At 38.6% G+C, this 8483-nt stretch overlaps 1 long non-coding RNA gene across 1 annotated transcript; it reads left to right on the top strand.

Moving 5' to 3' along the window:
* Positions 1–359: 359 nt before the first annotated feature.
* LOC117095313 lies at positions 360–2584 on the top strand. Its single transcript, XR_004441917.1, has 3 exons — positions 360–435; positions 1073–1171; positions 2351–2584. It is a non-coding gene; the product is annotated as an uncharacterized LOC117095313 (long non-coding RNA).
* Positions 2585–8483: the final 5899 nt, after the last annotated feature.

Consider the following 8483-nt stretch of genomic DNA (forward strand, 5'->3'; position numbering starts at 1 on the left):
TCTAAAACTCAATAGAAATCAGTATCTTGTCTTTCTCACCTGTTTCTTCCATTCTTCAGGCCCATTCATTTCTGTCTGCAGCCATAACTCCTAACCATCAAGTGATCTTCACACCATGAGATTGTGAATGAATTCCTTCACCTGTCTGTGGTATTTCTTCATCTAAAACGGGGACATTGGACTACATCTCTGAGAACGTTTCTAGCGCTGATATTCTTTAATTGGTTAGCTTGCATATATCACAGGCCGTAAAGCAAAAAACTGAGTTTTCTCTCCTTTCACTTATTCCTTGCTTCCCAATAACTTTTTAAATTCTTCTTTCTCCATTTTGGTTTTGATAGAAATGTGGCAGCCCAAGACCCAAGCAAGGATAGGATTTCCCAGACATTCCCTAGGGAGACAATCCCATGTGCTTTCCTTCTGATGTCACATCAGGTAAGGGGGTTGCCTGGGGCTAAGGCTTAAACAGAGTGGGTGTTGTTCTCATTGTTATCATCACTGTTACTGTTTCCAGGGTACTGCTCCATGGCTATGCAGAGGCAGACACTCAGGTGGAAAGTTATAAGACAATTTCCCCCTGTAAATTAATCAAAGGGTGCATATGAACATCTTGTTGTTGCCACTTCACCCCCACCACTGTCTCTTCAGCTAAGACACCAGTTTAGTGAGGTAGTTCCTGAGGCTTGGAGTTTCCCTAAAGACTGCGTCTCCTTTGGTGTTGATTTAGAAGCTCCGTTGAGGGTACCAAGGGGAGTGGTGAGAGGGCACCCTTGCTGAGAGCTGGGGGTTAGATGGCACCCTTGCTGAGAGCTGGGGAACTCACCATAGTCTTTGAAATAACACTGCCCTCTGTAAGCATGAGGAGTCGCCATTCTTTTTGACTTCCCACTGGCTGGGAGGTCATAGGGACGAGCTAAGACTTCCATTCTCCAGTCACCTGAAGTTGGTGTTTTGCCTCATATTGTGCGGGAAGTGGGCAGTTTGTCTTCCATGTCTCCCATCACTTTTTCTGTGTACTAAAAAGATCATTGAGAAATGAATTTTTTTTTCTTTTATACGCATATCTTCCTAGAATCTGAAGGCTGCTAGAGAAGGGAGAGGCACATGCAAGTGCATCCCATGCTGATTGTTGTTGAAATACCTGGAAAGAAATTGGCAAAGACTATCCAAGGTATGCTAAGACATGTCCAAACTTACAAAACAGTAGAACCTGAATAGGAATTTGAAGTTGTCTATACTCTCCTCAGCCACACCCTGCCATTTTACAGGTATGAAAAATACAATTTTCAGCAAATTAGTGATGGATACAAAGTATCTGGATGCCCAATCCCATATACTTTCCATTACCGTCTGCTTCCTAATTGTGTGTGGATCTCCTTGTTCTTCAGAGCCAAGGAGCATCAACATTTGGCTTCAGAAATGCTGCTAAATCCTGAATAAACAAGAGTGAACAAGCAAGGTAGCATTCAAGGTCTCTTACTCCTAAACCCAGTTGCAATGCTTGTATTAAACCCTGGGCTCCAGGCTGCTTCAGTGCTATTAAACTTCCTCTTTACAAAGAGAGGAGAAAATGTGGGGTATCAGACATATCCCACCCTTCCAAGGCCCCGTGCAGACTCTTAAAAGATGAGAGGGTTTTTGTTTGTGCATATGGATCAAAGAAAGACTTCCTTGCATTTTGGTCAGCAGGGTTTGTTTTAGATCTGTGAAGAGTGGAAGAGGTCTCAATTGAGTGATTTCATGGAGGACTGGGAAGATCCCTTTCCTCACCCAGAATCACTATTGAGGTGCATTCAACCATTAGAATTCCACTAAGGGTAAAATACTGGGAAATAGCATAGGTTAGGAGTCATTGTACCTAGTTTCCAAGCCTGGTTCTGCCCCTGTAATTTATAACTTCATCCATAGGTTCATTTAATTAGGAAACAGAACAGTAATTGAATTAATATATATCTTGTACTATTCTATGTGCTGAGTATTCAGTGTGAAATAATGCAATATTTTTATTGATCTTATAATGTGGTGGGGAAAGCAATAATTCACACATACATATATAATATAATAATACCAATGTTATGAAGGAAGCACAAATCAAATAAGGCAGTAGAAAGTACCAGGAAAGGAGATATGTTTGTGTAGGGGTGTGTTATAGTGCTTTAAAATAGGTCCACAAACTCTTTCACCCTCTCTTCAAAAGGTGCAGCCTAAGCTACCTCCCCTTGAGTGTGGGCTTGGCTTAGTGACTTCTTTTAGCAAATAGAATAAAGTAGAAGTGATGATGTATGGTTTTCAGGCTGGATAATAAAGCCGCTGTGTCTTCTTCCTCTTGTTTTTGGATTGTCTCCTCTAGGGAAATTAGCTGTCATGTGAGGATACTCAAACAGTTTATAAAGAGGTTCATGTGGCAAGGAATGGAGGCCTCCTGCCAACAGCCATGTAAAGGAGCCATCTAGGAAACAGATTCTCCAGCCCCAGTCAGACCTTCAGATAATTACAGCCCCTACCAATATTCTGACTGCAGTGGAAGGAAAGACCCTGAACCAGAACCACTCAGGTAAGATAATCCTGGATTCCTGACCTAGAGAAACTCTGAGGTAATATTTGTTGTTTAAAGTCACAGCTTTGTAGGACAATGTATAACTAATACATGTGATTAGGGAAACTCTTAATAAGAGGCCAACAGGTTAGCAGAGACCAGAATGAAAAAGGGGAATGAGCCAGGTAAATATATGTGTGAAGGATGCTTAAAGTAGAGGGGATAGAACTGGCATAGGTCCTGTGATTAGAACAAGCTTCATATTTTTCAAGGAAAATTGCAGGACTTGGAAATGGGCAAGAGATACCTGAGTATCCATTCAGTGGAGGGCTGAGCATTGTCTAGGGTATCCTCTGGGGATATCTGATTATATTGAGATGTTTCTCTTTAACTGAATTTCTATTTTGTGAGTTATTTTACTTGTGGAAAACTGACAGTAATGCAAATGATCCTCCTTAAAGAAATACAATGAATTTTGTCTAGTAGAGATGTGACTGAATTCTACCCTGTAGAAAAGAGAGTCCCAAACAATACATTTTAAGCAGCTCTATTGAAATATAATTCTTATACCATACAATTCATCCATTTAAAGCTTAAAATTCAGTTTTGTTCAGTATGTGCACAGGGTTGTACAAACAGCACAACAATCTAATTTTAGACCTTTTTTTTTTTTTTTTTTTTTTTTTGAGGCGGAGTCTCGCTCTGTCGCCCAGACTGGAGTGCAGTGGCCGGATCTCAGCTCACTGCAAGCTCCGCCTCCCGGGTTTACGCCATTCTCCTGCCTCAGCCTCCCGAGTAGCTGGGACTACAGGCGCCCGCCACCTCGCCCGGCTAGTTTTTGTATTTTTAGTAGAGACGGGGTTTCACTGTGTTAGCCAGGATGGTCTTGATCTCCTGACCTCGTGATCCGCCCGTCTCGGCCTCCCAAAGTGCTGGGATTACAGGCTTGAGCCACCGCGCCCGGCTAGACCATTTTATTGTTCTTCCTCATCCCTGCAAAGAAACCCCATCCCCATTAGCAGCTCCTTCTCATTCTTTTTCATGTTTTGCTTTCCCCCATCTTCCAAGCCCTAGGCAACCACTAATCTACCCTCTGTCTCTATAGATTTACTTATTCTGAAAATTTTATATACATGTAAACCTACAGTATGCAGTCTTTCAAAACTGATTTCTGTCACTTAGCATAATGGTTTCAAGGTTCATCTATGCTATGACATGTATCAATACTTCATTCTTTATTGCCAAATAATATTCAATTGTATAGATAACTGTATTTCTGTATTTTTTGTATAGGTAACTATTTTCCCCCATTAGGAGGTTTGCCTTTTTCACTTCTTGATGGTATTATTTGCAAAATAAGAGTTTTTAATTTTAAATCCAATTTATATTATTTCTTTTGTTGCCTGTGCTTTTGATGTTGTATCAAAGACACCATCACTTGACATAAAGCCACAAAGATTTATTTTTTTGTTTTCTTCTAAGAGTTTTAGTGTTTTAGCTCTTACATTTAGGTTTATGATTCATTTGGAGTTTATGTCTGTATGTGTTATGTGGTAGAGATCCAAATTTATTATTTCGTATGTGGATGTCCAGATGTCCCTCCACAATTTGTTAAAAAGAGTATTCTTTCTTCATTAAATTGTGATTGTACTTTTGTTGAACATCAACTGATCATACAAATATGGTTTATTTATGCACTCTCTATTTTGTTTCATTGATCTATACATCTAGCCTTGTGTCAGTACCACACTTTCTTGGTTACTATAGATTTGTAGTAAATTTTGAAACTGGGAAGTTTGAGTTATCTAACATTTTTCTTGTTTCTCAAGATTGTTTTAATTTTTGGGGTCCCTTACATTTCTAAATTAATTTAAGGACCAATTAGTCATTTCTGCAGAAAAACAGCTGGTTGCTTGATTGGGATAGTTTTGTACTTGTGGGTTAAATTGGGAAGCATAGACATCTTAAAAACTATGAAGTCATCTGATCCATGAACATGGACTATTTTTCTATTCATTAGATCTTTAATTTCCTTCAATGATGTTGGTGTATGTCTTGCACTTATTTTATTAAATGTATTCCTAAGTATTTTGTTCTCTTTAATATTATTATAAACAAAATTGATTTCTTAATTTCATTTTTGAAATTTTACTGAAAATGCATAGAAACCCAATTATTTTATTTTAGCATATTGATCTTGTATTCTGCAAACTTACTCAACTCATTTACCAGTTTTAATAGTTTTTCAGTGAAATGGTAAATAGTTTCTATATACAAAATCTTGCCATCTGCAAATAGAGATAGTTTTACTTTTTCCTTTTCAATCTTTGACTTTCATTTTCACTTCTTTTTCTTCAATAATTGCCCTGGCTAGACCCTCCATTACAATGTTGAATAGGAGTTGCAAGAATATACATTCTCATCTTAATCCTGATCTTATGGGGAGAGTATTCAGTTGTTTACTATTAAGTATGATATTAGCTGTGGGCTTTCCATAATGATCTTTATCAGGCTGAGAAGGTTCTTTTCTAGTTCTAGTTTGTTGAGCATTTTTATCTTAAAAGGGCATTGGGCTTTTGTCAGTTTTTTTTTTCTATGTCCATTGAGAAAGAACATAAGAAAATGCTTTGCCCTTTCTTCTATTACTATGGTATTTTACATTAAGTAATTTGTTGCTGTTAAACAAACCTTGCATTTCTAGGATAAATCTCACTTTGTTTTAGTGTATATATGTATTTATATGTTGTTTTATTGAATTTTCTTGTGCTTTGTTGAGTACTTTTGGGTCTATATTTATAAGGGGTAATGATCTGACATTTTGTTTTCTTGTGGTGTCTCTTTGTATGATGATCCAGTAATGCTGACCTCACATAATGAAGTGAGAAGTGTTCCTTGCTCTTGTGTTTTTTGGAAGGATTTCTGAAGTATTGGTATCAATTTTTCTTTGAATATTTGATGAATTTTAAACTTGCTAATGCAACTGCTTTACTTGTTAAAGATTTATTCATTATTTCTATATTTCTTGAGTAATTTTCTGTAATTTGTGTCTTCTAAAAATTTATCTAACTCAGATACGTTATCTAATTCATTGGTATGTGATTGTTCATAGCATTCCCTTATGAATCTTTTTATTTATGTAAGGTTGGTAATGATATCTCTTCTTCTATTCTGACTTTATAATTTGAGCCTTCTTTCCTTTTTTTTTTATTATTCTAACTAAAAGCCTTGTCAATTTTGTTGCTCCAAACATTATACTTAGTTTTCCTATTGGATTTTAGCCAGTTTTGCATCTATTAGTAAATTCACGCCATCATTTCTGTCATCCTACATCCTTTGTTCTTCAAATTCTTTTTTGTAACAATATTAACAGGTTACTAATTCTCTCATTAATTAATGAGTGGAATTTACACTTTTATGAAAGTGATGTTTTCAAATTTTTGAAAATTATACTTTAGCAGAAAACATGAAAACAAGTAAAGAGCCAGAAAGTCATGGAAAATGAGATGAGAGGGAAAGACAGGGCAGACCACCAAAGACCTTGAAGGCCATGCTAAGGAGATTAGTTTTACTCTGAGTGGGGTGAGAAGCTTTTGTCATTCCCTTAGACAAGTCTTGCCCCTAACGGAGACCTCAGCTATCTGTAATATGTTTCTATGCCTCATCACAGGGTGACTGTGAAAATAGAATGAGACAGAATGAAATCAAAAATTGCATTGTTATTGTTAGTGCTCAACTGGCTCACCTATGAGGTCGGTTTTCAGGTACTAACAACTTGGCCTAAATTTATTGTTTTCGAATTCTTACCTATTACCAGCATTTCTGAGAGAAGCAGATACAGAGAATTCCAGAAGGCTAAGCCCTGGATTCTGAGAAAGGTAATTTTGTCCAGGAAAATGCTGGTGATTTGTGCATGGATATGGGATATAGTATGGTCATTAGATCTCTGAAAGAAAAGGAGACAGGGCTGGAGAGGTCTGAAAGCTCAAAAGGCAAATTTGACCTGTGTCTTCAGAACTCCACATGGAACTGACTCTAGGGGGCTAGAAGGCTAAGGTGATAGAAGGGTAGGGTTGAGGAGCAGACAGACAGATCAAGAGCAATGCTGAAGTGCATTTCATGAAGCTGATGGAAGGCCTGATAACTCAAAGGTTTGAGCTTGAAGAAGAAAGCAGAATACTAGACATGAGCATTTGCAAAGCAGGTTTAAAGCATCAGTGTACTATGGTGTTTGGAACTGAGTGACAAAGGCCAAAAGGAAGGATAACACAGTAAACCAGAGAAAAAAATCCCTTGCACAAATTAACAAGCATTTCTCCTTAGCCTACATCTCAGAGTATTTACAGATGGGAAAATGAATCAAATCAGTATCTCTCTCATTTTATTTTCGTGATTTTTATTTTATTTTGCCCCTGGCTTGACCTAGATCTTAAGTTATTCATGGAGATTTAAAAATGTATTCCAGCACTCAAAATCCTCCCTGGCAAACCTCTGCCAGTTGTATAACGTAAATTTTTGTTGTTTATACTAGCTCCGTTTTTCATGTCTGTGTTTTTCAATAGTCCCTCAGCTTGCCTTTCCCAGAGTTCAGCTAAAGTCCTGGGAAGCAATGGTAACCCCAAGACAACCTCTCAGGCAAGTCTCATGGGCTGAAATAGGTGGCCTCCAAAGAAGGAGAATATACCCAGGGAATGGTCTGAGCACATAGCCCTGGTTATTTGAGGTAAAGGAAATCTAAATTACTCTGCTCTCAAGCCTTTTGAAGGGGCTTAGTTTATCAGCCATGACCTAGTACATAGGGCTATAAAGTATGTTCTTCAGAGATTTTCTTGTCTTCCTCGTTCTCTCCTTTCTATCAAGAGTAGAAATCCTCAGGAAAAGAATCGTATAAACATAAGGGCAGAATTAAGATAAACGCATTTCTTTTCCTTAGGAAATTTTCCATGACGAATGAACAGCACTCTACCCCTTAGCCAGCCAGGTCAAGTGTTGACTCTTTAAAGAAGATTCACTTTTCTAGAGCTGAGGCTGGGGGTTGGGTCTAGGGACCTGATAAGAGATGAGGGCTTGCCAGAGAAAATAGTTCTCTAGAAAAGGAAAACTGATGGTCAGTGCTGATCTCTCCCAAAAGGTTTGCTGCCCCTCCGTGGTTTCAGAGCTGATGGTAGATTCTATATTATTGCTTTGGGGCCTCTCCCCCAGTGCCCCTCTGGAGCTGATCGACCATTCACAGCTGCAGCTGTGAGTGCTGAGAACACTTATTTATTTATTTATTTATTTATTATTTATCTTTAGTTATATTTTAGTGTTAGAGATGGGCTGGAGTACAGTGATAATCATAGCTCCACTGGGCTGGATACTCCACTGGGCTGGAGTACAGTGATAATCATAGCTCACTGCAGCCTCAAACTCCTGGGCTCAAGCGGTCCTCCTGCCTTAGCCTCCTAAGTAGTTGGAACTCCAGGTGCACCCCATCACACCTGACTATTGTTTATTGATTTATCGATTTTCGATTTTGGGTCTTTCTTTGTTGCCCAGGCTCTTCCTGAACTCTTGACCTCAAGAGACCCTCCTGCTTCAGCCTCTGAGTCACTGGGGTTGCAGGCATGAGCAACCAAGTCTGGCAAAAACACTTTCAACAGGGGGTACCCTGCTAATCCCCGATGGACACAAAGCTTGTTTGTCTGCATTTGCACTAAAGAGTGAGCACACTTGTAGGTTGTGTAATTGAAAAGGCTTCATGGAAGAAAAGTATCAGAATATCTGGGTCCCAACCCTGGCTCTGAGACTGAATGAAGCTTGGAGAGTGTAAATGGTATGTCCAAGCTCACCTAGCTAATGCTACAACTTGTGAAGCTGGCAAGAATTGAACCATATTGCCTAATATCCTTCCAAGTTCTAACTTTCTGTGTCTGAATGTTACAGAGATCCCTGAATATCTTTAGATGTA

This window comes from Trachypithecus francoisi, unplaced genomic scaffold, assembly GCF_009764315.1.
Source record: "Trachypithecus francoisi isolate TF-2019V2 unplaced genomic scaffold, Tfra_2.0 Lachesis_group13, whole genome shotgun sequence".
NCBI classification, from domain to species: domain Eukaryota; kingdom Metazoa; phylum Chordata; class Mammalia; order Primates; family Cercopithecidae; genus Trachypithecus; species Trachypithecus francoisi.